Genomic DNA, 8,027 nt, shown 5'->3' on the forward strand with positions numbered 1-8,027 from the left:
GAGACCATTGTCCATGTTTGTTTTTTGTTTAATTGGTATTTGTTAAGCACTTACTATGTGCCAGGCATTTACTAAGTGCTAAGATAATCAGGTTGGACACAGTCCATGTCCCACCTGGGCTCACAGTCTATGTAGGAAGAAAAACAGGCATTGAACCTCCATCTTGTAGTTGTGTAGACGGTAAACTCACTATGGGCAGGGAACGTCTCTACCAAGATTGTTGTACTGTAAGCTCCCAAGGGCTTAGTATAGTGCTCTGCACACAGTAAGTGCTCTATAAATACGATTGAAGGAACTGAGGCACAGAGAAGATAAATGACTTACCTAAGGTCACCCGGAAGTCAAGCGGCAGAGCCGGGGTTAGAATCCAGGTCCTTCTGACCCCCAGGCCCATGCTCGCTCTATCCACTAGGCCGTGCTTCTCTGGGCTGGGTTCGCTTTGATATTTACCTCATGCCTGTGGGGAGGAATCAGCTGGGATAAAAACTGGTTTAAAAGGACCTGTAAGAAGGGCAGCCTGGCTCCTCCGAGAGAAATCCAGTAGCCTTTTGGCCCTCTCCCGTGGCAGCAGTACCAGTGTGGTGTAGCCTTCAGTGAGGTTTCAGGGAGCTAGAAATGGCTCCCCCCATAAACAGATAAACCTCTGTTCCCCCGTAGCCCAACCCTGTTGAGATTTCAATTCGCTTTTCTCTCTCCCTGCCCCCACCCCCTCCATTAACCCCACAGACCACCCCCTCGGACAGCCGGCACCAGTGAATGGTCGACTGACAGTGGGACCGAAGGAAACAGCTCAAGGCCTGCGGCCGTCGGCGGTGATCGAGCCGGTGCCCGAGGGTCCGGCCACGAGTCCAGGGGCTGCTTGCCCGGTGCCTGCCGGAGGTCCAGCGTGAGCTTTTGGGACCGGAGCCTGGAGGAAGACTTCCACACCAGGCTGCTGGCGCTCCGCGACTATGATGTGGGAAGACCCGAAGCCAGGCCCAAAGGCAGCTGTGAGGAGAAGCAGCCGCGGCCGAGCTCCGTCCGCGGAAGGTTCCGGAGGAGGGGCAGCGGCCGTGCCGGGCTCCCTGCCGGCCCCCTGGGGGAATTCTCTCCTCCCCGTCGGGTGGGACCCCCGTCTCCCCGGCACACCCCGAACCCCAAGGATCAGGGCGGGCTGGACTTTCCTAGCACCAAAAACTACTTGGACCAATTGACTTTATGTGCTACGGCCCCGATAGATATGCTCAAATATGGGAAAACTGGGATCTAATAATGATATTTAAGTGCTTACTATGTGCCATGCACTGTACTAAACACTGGAGTAGATACAAAGTAAATGAGTTGGATACAGTCCCCCTCCCACATAGGGCTCACGGTCTCAATCCCCATTTTACAGAAGAGTTAATTTAGGCACAAATTAACAAGTCAAGTGACTTGCCCAAGGTCACAGAGCAGACAAGTGGCAGAGCGGGCATTAGAACCCAGGCCCGTCTGACTCCCAGGCCCGGGCTCTATCCACTAGACCATTCTGCTTCCCGAGTAGTAACAGTAATACTATATAATTATGATAATTATTTATTAAGCACTTACTATGTGCCAAGCACTATACTGAGGGGTAGGGTTGATACAAGGCAATCACTTTGGACAGAGTCTCCGTCCCATGTGCGGCTCATGCTCTGAGTAGGAGGGAATTGCCCAAAGACACACGTCAGGTAAGTGGCAGAACTGGAATTAGAATACCAGGCCTTTTTCTAGTAGGCCATGCTTCTTCCTGTACTAGTAATGGTAGTAATAACATTTACTGAATACCCTCTTGGTGTGGTGCACTGTATTAGGTGCTTGGGAAGGCAAAATAGCAAAGTGACTCATCCCCCACCCAAAAACATAAAAATATTTATAACTAAAGAGTCAAAGAAAAATAAAGTGGACACATTTACATCAATATGTAAATGCTAGAGTTGTCTGAATAGAGCTGCCGATGCTGGGAAATCTACTGGAGAAGGCTTGTGGAGGAGGTGGGATTTTAGAAGGAATTTAGCAGGAATCTAAATGGGAGACAGTTTGTGACCTGATTAACTCAAATCTACCCCAGCACTTCACCTCTCAGGGTTGCACCTGGAGAGTTTCCAGTACTCTACCGGTCTCGACTATGGGAGGGAGAGTCAGGCAGAGGCATTAACCATTCCATTCCTAGCTTGGCCAGTGGCTAGTGAGTGGAAGGCCATCTGCTACAAGTCAAAACTCACCTGTGTTGGGCAGCAGCGGCATGGGAGCGAGTCGAGGGCGGAGACTCAAGTTGACTCCGCGGAAAGAGGTACTGGTGAAAGCACTTCTGTATTTTCACCAAGAAAACTCTATGGATCCACTACCAGAACGATTGCAGATGGAGAGCGGGGCGTTCTGGAAGAGATGTGTCCATGGCGTCACTATGGGTTGGAGACTACTCGACAGCATAAGACAATGACAACGACAGACCCCAGCGCTTAAAATATTGCTTGACACATAGTAAGCACTTATCAAATCCTGTGAAAAAAAATTGGACTCCACCTGACTTTTGAGCTCCCATTTCTTTCTGTGTCCTCCAGCCTGCATTTCTTTATCTCCCCCAAGACACTATTGCTGGATCATGCTCTGAGACCCGGAATGCTAAGCTTAGCTCCCAGGAAAAGGCATTACTAGCGCTGCCAGCGATTCTTTAGCCCCCCTGCAGCACGGAGGGGGTCCTAGTGTGTGGGGGGGGAGGGGCGGTGGGTTTGGGGTGGCCACAGGAGTCTCCTGAGGTTTGCAGGAGACTCTCTGGCCCCGAACCTTGCTGACCCCGGCTTTGCTCACGGCCCTTACCTCCGGCCCCGGTTTCCTTGGCTGAAGGGGTTTTTTTGGTTTGTTTTGTCTTGTTTTGTGGTGTTTCTTAAGTTAGATCAGTGCCCAGGGTTAACCCGGCTAACCAGGTTGGACACAGTCCCTGTCCCAGGGTTCAAAGTCTTAATCCCCATTTTCCAGCTGAAGTAACTGCAGCACAGAGAAGTGAAATGACTTGTCCAAGTCATTCGATCGTATTTATCGAGCGCTTACTGTGTGCAGAGCACTGTACTATGCACTTGGGAGAGTACAACATAACAATAAACGGACATATTCCCTGCCCACAGTGAGCTTCGGAGCCGGGACTAGAACCAGGGCCTTCTGACTCCCAGCCCCGTACTCCAGTCACAAGGCCATATTGCTTCCCTTTGTTCCCCGACAGAGATTCTCCCCCAACCTCCTGGTCCAGTTTGGAGGCGGCCCTTACTCTGGGACCAGGCCTCCGACCCAGGAGTGGCCTTCAAGCAGTAGAAACCCTGTCTGCCACCACGAAATGGGGTATGAAGTCCCCCTTTGCCTTCTCCCACCTACGTCATTTGGGCAAAGTGGACCTCAGACCCAATTAAATCATGGCAGAGCAAGGGACCTGGTTTCTCTCTTCGTCTCCCTCCATGGTGACGGAAGAGCACTGGAGAGGTGGATCCAAGAGCACATACCTGGGACCTGTCCCAGTTCTGTATCAACGAGCCTTGAGCTGGGACCCGGGATGGTGGGATGGCGGCAGGGGGGTGAAGAGTAGGGAGGAAGAGGCCGTGATTAGCCTGTAGGAAGGCCTCCAGCATTCCCAACACATTGGAGCTGGGATCGGGGGGACAGCCCTCTGGCAGTGGGACCCCACAGAAACACGTCTGTCTTCCTTCCTAAAAAAATACCTAATCATAATAATAATAATAATAAAATTTAATCGTGGTGTTGTTTGGTACTCCCCCTCTCCCTTCCCCTCCCCTCAGCACTGTACTCGTCCGCTCAACTGTATATATTTTCATTACCCTATTTATTTTGTTAATGAGATGTACATCACCTCGATTCTACTTATTTGCTATTGTTTTAATGAGACGTTCATCCCCTTGATTCTATTTATTGCTATTGTTCTTGTCTGTCCGTCTCCCCCGATTAGACTGTAAGCCCGTCAAAGGTCAGGGACTGTCTCTATCTGTTACCGATTTGTACATTCCAAGTGCTTAGTACAGTGCTCTGCACATAGTAAGCGCTCAATAAATACTATTGAATGAATACTTACACTACGGGCTGAGCATACTTCTAATAATAATTATGGTACTTGTTCAATCAATCGCATTTTTTGAGTGCTTACTGTGTGCAAAGCACTGTACTACGCACTTGGGAGAGTACAATACAACAATAAACAGATACGTTCCCTGCCCACAAGGAGCTTACGGTCTGGGGGAGGTGGGGGGTGGACAGACATTAATATAAGCAAATAAATTACAGATATGTATGTAAATGCTGTAGGGCTGGGAGGGGAGAAAAAAAAAGTTCTTACTAAGTGCCAAATGCTGTTCTAAGCACTGGGGAAGAGACACGTTAATCAGGTTGGACATAGTCCCTGACCCACGTGGGGCTCACATTCTTAATCCCCATAGACTGTAAACTCGTTGTGGGCAGGGAATGTCACTATTTATTGTTGTACTTTCCCAAGGACTTAGTATAGTGCTCTGTACATAGTAAGCACTCAATAAATACGATTGAATGAATTTTACAGACGAGGTCACTGAGGCCCAGAGAAGTGAAGTGACTTTCCCAAGGTCACACATCAACATGTGGCGGAGCTGGGATTGGAACCCAGGTCCTTCTGAATCCCAGGCCTGTGCTTTATCCCCCAAGCCATACTGCTTCTCTTCTAAGCAATGAAGTGGATAAGGATAATCACAGCAGAAACAGTGCCTGTGCCACATGGAAGGGAGAACACAATTTGAATCCCCATTTTACAGATGAGGAAATCGAGGCCAGAGAAGTTAAGTGATTTGCCCAAAGTCACACAGCAGTCAAGTGGCAGAGCTGGGATTAGAAACCAGGTCTCTTGAATCCCAGGCTCTTCCCATTAGACAACACTGCTTCTTTGTCATCCGGGGAGGGGACACAAGTCCAAGTGGATCCAGAACACTAGTCATGTGATTGATTGGACGCCCCCTGGGCCAAACATGGCGGGAACCTGCCGGCCCGGGGTCTCCCTCGAGACCCCACCCGACGAGGCCCTCGACAGTGGATGGCCGATGGCTCACCCCTGAGAAGGAGTCTCGACAGCAGAACATCAGTTAATGGTATTTATCGAGCATTTACCATGTGCGGAGCACCTTACTATTAGCTTGGGAGAGTACAATACAAGAGAGTTGGTAGACACTTTCCCTGCCCCCAAGGAGCTGATATTCTAGAAGGGGAGAGGGACATTGATATAAATAAATAAATTTTAGCTATGTACCGAAGTGCTGCGGGGCTGAGGGTCGGCAGAAAAGCAAAGTCCAAGAGTTCCCGGCGCCAAAGCCAGTGACCAGCCCTAACCCCTCTTTTGTTTTCTTGTTTAGAGATGTCTTTCCTAACTATTTTGTCTGACTCGTGCACTTTCTCTTGCTGCGTTTGTTTGGCTTTTTGGCATTTTAGAAATGCTGAGAGGGCTAAACAGCCATTTCCCCTGCCTGGAGGAACTCAGACACAGTGGGGTTAAAAATCAAAATCAAGAGTTGGCACATATGGAAGCACGGTGATCTAGGTCTTACATTAGCCCCTTCTCATCCAACTGTCCCTCTGAGATGTTTTGTTTCTAGGCCTTGTCTCTCTCCTAATGACCTGATTTAAGTGAACAAGAGTAAGTCTGGGGACTAGTGTCCCTAAAGGTGATAGAATACCAAGAGACGGGAACGTGATAGCCTTTAGGCCTGGACTCCCTTTTGTCTGGCCAAGTACTCGAAGCGGGCATAGCGTGTAATAATAATGTTGGTATTTGTTAAGCGCTTACTATGTGCAGAGCACTGTTCTAAGCGCTGGGATAGATACAGGGTAATCAGGTTGTCCCACGTGAGGCTCACAGTCTTAATGCCCATTTTACAGATGAGGGAACTTAGGCACAGAGAAGTTAAGTGACTTGCCCACAGTCACACAGCTGACAAGTGGCAGAGCCGGGATTCGAACTCATGACCTCTGACTCCCAAGCCTGGGCTCTTTTCCACTGAGCCAAGCTGCTTCCCTGCATACCTTTCTCTCTCCTGTGTTCTGTCCTATCTAGGTATCTATCTATTTACCGGAAGTTTGGTTTGTCAAGGTCTTGAGACAGGAAGAAGCAGGGTCAGAATTTCTAACCCACTTATCAGTAGCGTTTGCCTACTGGATCCTTATAATGGAGAGAACCAGGCAGGACCTACTAATTACCCCAAGTAGAATTTACTGTCTTAAGGTACTTACAGTGATTTGCGCTCTTCAATCCAGTGTGAAGCTAGGATGCTGGACCGACTGTATATAGAGAAACTCTATATTGCTTGAAGTTGAGCTGGCCTTGACTAGCAGAGGAAACTCGACTTCCACTAGCACTAGAAGAAGTGTTAGTAGTAATAAACTTGTCTCTGACATACCCTCTCGAAGACAAGGCAGAGTCCTTGAAGCTTTTCTTCCACACGATCCAGTGGGAGCTCCATTCTCGGTGAACATCCGCCCCTCTCCACCTTGTTGACCCACTCGGATTTCTGTCCCCGAGGCTGGCGAGGCACACACTTCTTCCTCCACTGAGGTTAAGCGTCAGGTGTCAGGTGCTGGGTACCCTGGCTTTGGGAGAGGAGGAAGGACCAGAGAAACAGTGTGGCCTAGGATAGACCAAGGGCCTTGAATCAGAAGGACCTGGGTTCTAATCTTGCCTTTGCCACTTGTCTGCTGTGTGACCCTGGACAAGTCACTTCTCTGGGCCTCAGGTACCTCATCTGTAAAATGGGGATTAAGACGGGGAGCCCTATGTGGGACAGAGACTATGTCTAACCCGATTACCTTGTATTTACCCTAGTGCTTTGTACAGTGCTTAGCACATATGCCACAATTATTACCAGATGGCAGATGGTGGAGGAGAAGTGGTGGGAGATGTGTGTGTCCCCTCGAGGATGAGACAGAGGGAGGGAAGGAAAAGCAAAAAAGCAGAAAGCCCTGGCACAGGCACCGGCTCAGACCTGGCATTTTTTTGTCTGGTTTTCACATTTTTAAGTCAGCCTGGAGAGATTGTGGAAAATAGAAATTTTTCATCTCAATAGAGGACGCCCCCTCCCAATTCCTGGGATCTGTCAGGTCTGCACTCATGGCCTTTTAGGAATCTTATTCCACCCCTTGGGGTCCAGACACCTGCACTGGATGAAGCTTGATAGCTCTTGAACCTCTCCTGGGCCCTTTATCTCTCTCTGTTTTAGCCCGCCACTCTCCCACCAGCTCAGGAGAGAGCACCAGGCCACTACCACCTTTTTAATAATGCCTCAAAGCACTTTTCCCTGCCTCCTAGGGCAAAACCTCCCTTTTCCCTCTCCCCACATCTTCTTTTCCATTTTCGCCCACTCCTCTCAATCTCATTCTCTCTCTCTTTCTGGTACAAGATATCCTTTCATTTCTTCTCCCCAACACCCAATCCCTTCAGCACCCTGCACACGCTCTCACCCTCACAGCTATCCCCTCTCCAACAGTTGGGACTAGAATGATTCCCCTCCACTCAGAGGGGTGGTGAGAAAATTCCCTACCACCTACCTGCAGCTTGGTTGAATCCAGTTCTACCACAGGAGAGGAGCTCCAGGCCCTCGGCAGGAAAATTCCACAGCAGCGGGAACGGGGAGAGGGAGAAAGAACAATCCACATTCTCTTATGACTTCCCTCAGGCAGAGTCAGGCAGGGCAGGTCACCCCCAGGCATCAGCCTCAGGCAAGCTGGGGCCCCTGAAGCAAGATTTAGAGACACACTACTCCTTTGCCCTGTACATTCGCACACAAATCTGGGAACGTTCAGGGAGCTGAACTATTCCTAGAATCTGCACTACTGAGCACAGAGGTCTTTATGCTAATATCCTCCAGGAAATCTACCCCGACTAACATCTCTCTTCCCCATCTTATTCTCCTTTCTCTTCGGAGTTGCTTCTATACTCGGGCCTGTGCACTGTTCCCTGAGCACTCTCATATTCCCTCACTCTCACTCCCACAGCACTTATGTATTCATTC

At 49.5% G+C, this 8,027-nt stretch overlaps 1 non-coding gene across 1 annotated transcript; it reads left to right on the forward strand.

Moving 5' to 3' along the window:
* The first annotated feature begins 2,076 nt into the window (after window positions 1–2,076).
* On the forward strand, window positions 2,077–2,215 carry LOC114817602. The gene has a single exon (XR_003765464.1). It is a non-coding gene; the product is annotated as a small nucleolar RNA SNORA7 (small nucleolar RNA).
* Window positions 2,216–8,027: the final 5,812 nt, after the last annotated feature.

Source organism: Ornithorhynchus anatinus, chromosome 16 (assembly GCF_004115215.2).
Source record: "Ornithorhynchus anatinus isolate Pmale09 chromosome 16, mOrnAna1.pri.v4, whole genome shotgun sequence".
Taxonomy (NCBI): domain Eukaryota; kingdom Metazoa; phylum Chordata; class Mammalia; order Monotremata; family Ornithorhynchidae; genus Ornithorhynchus; species Ornithorhynchus anatinus.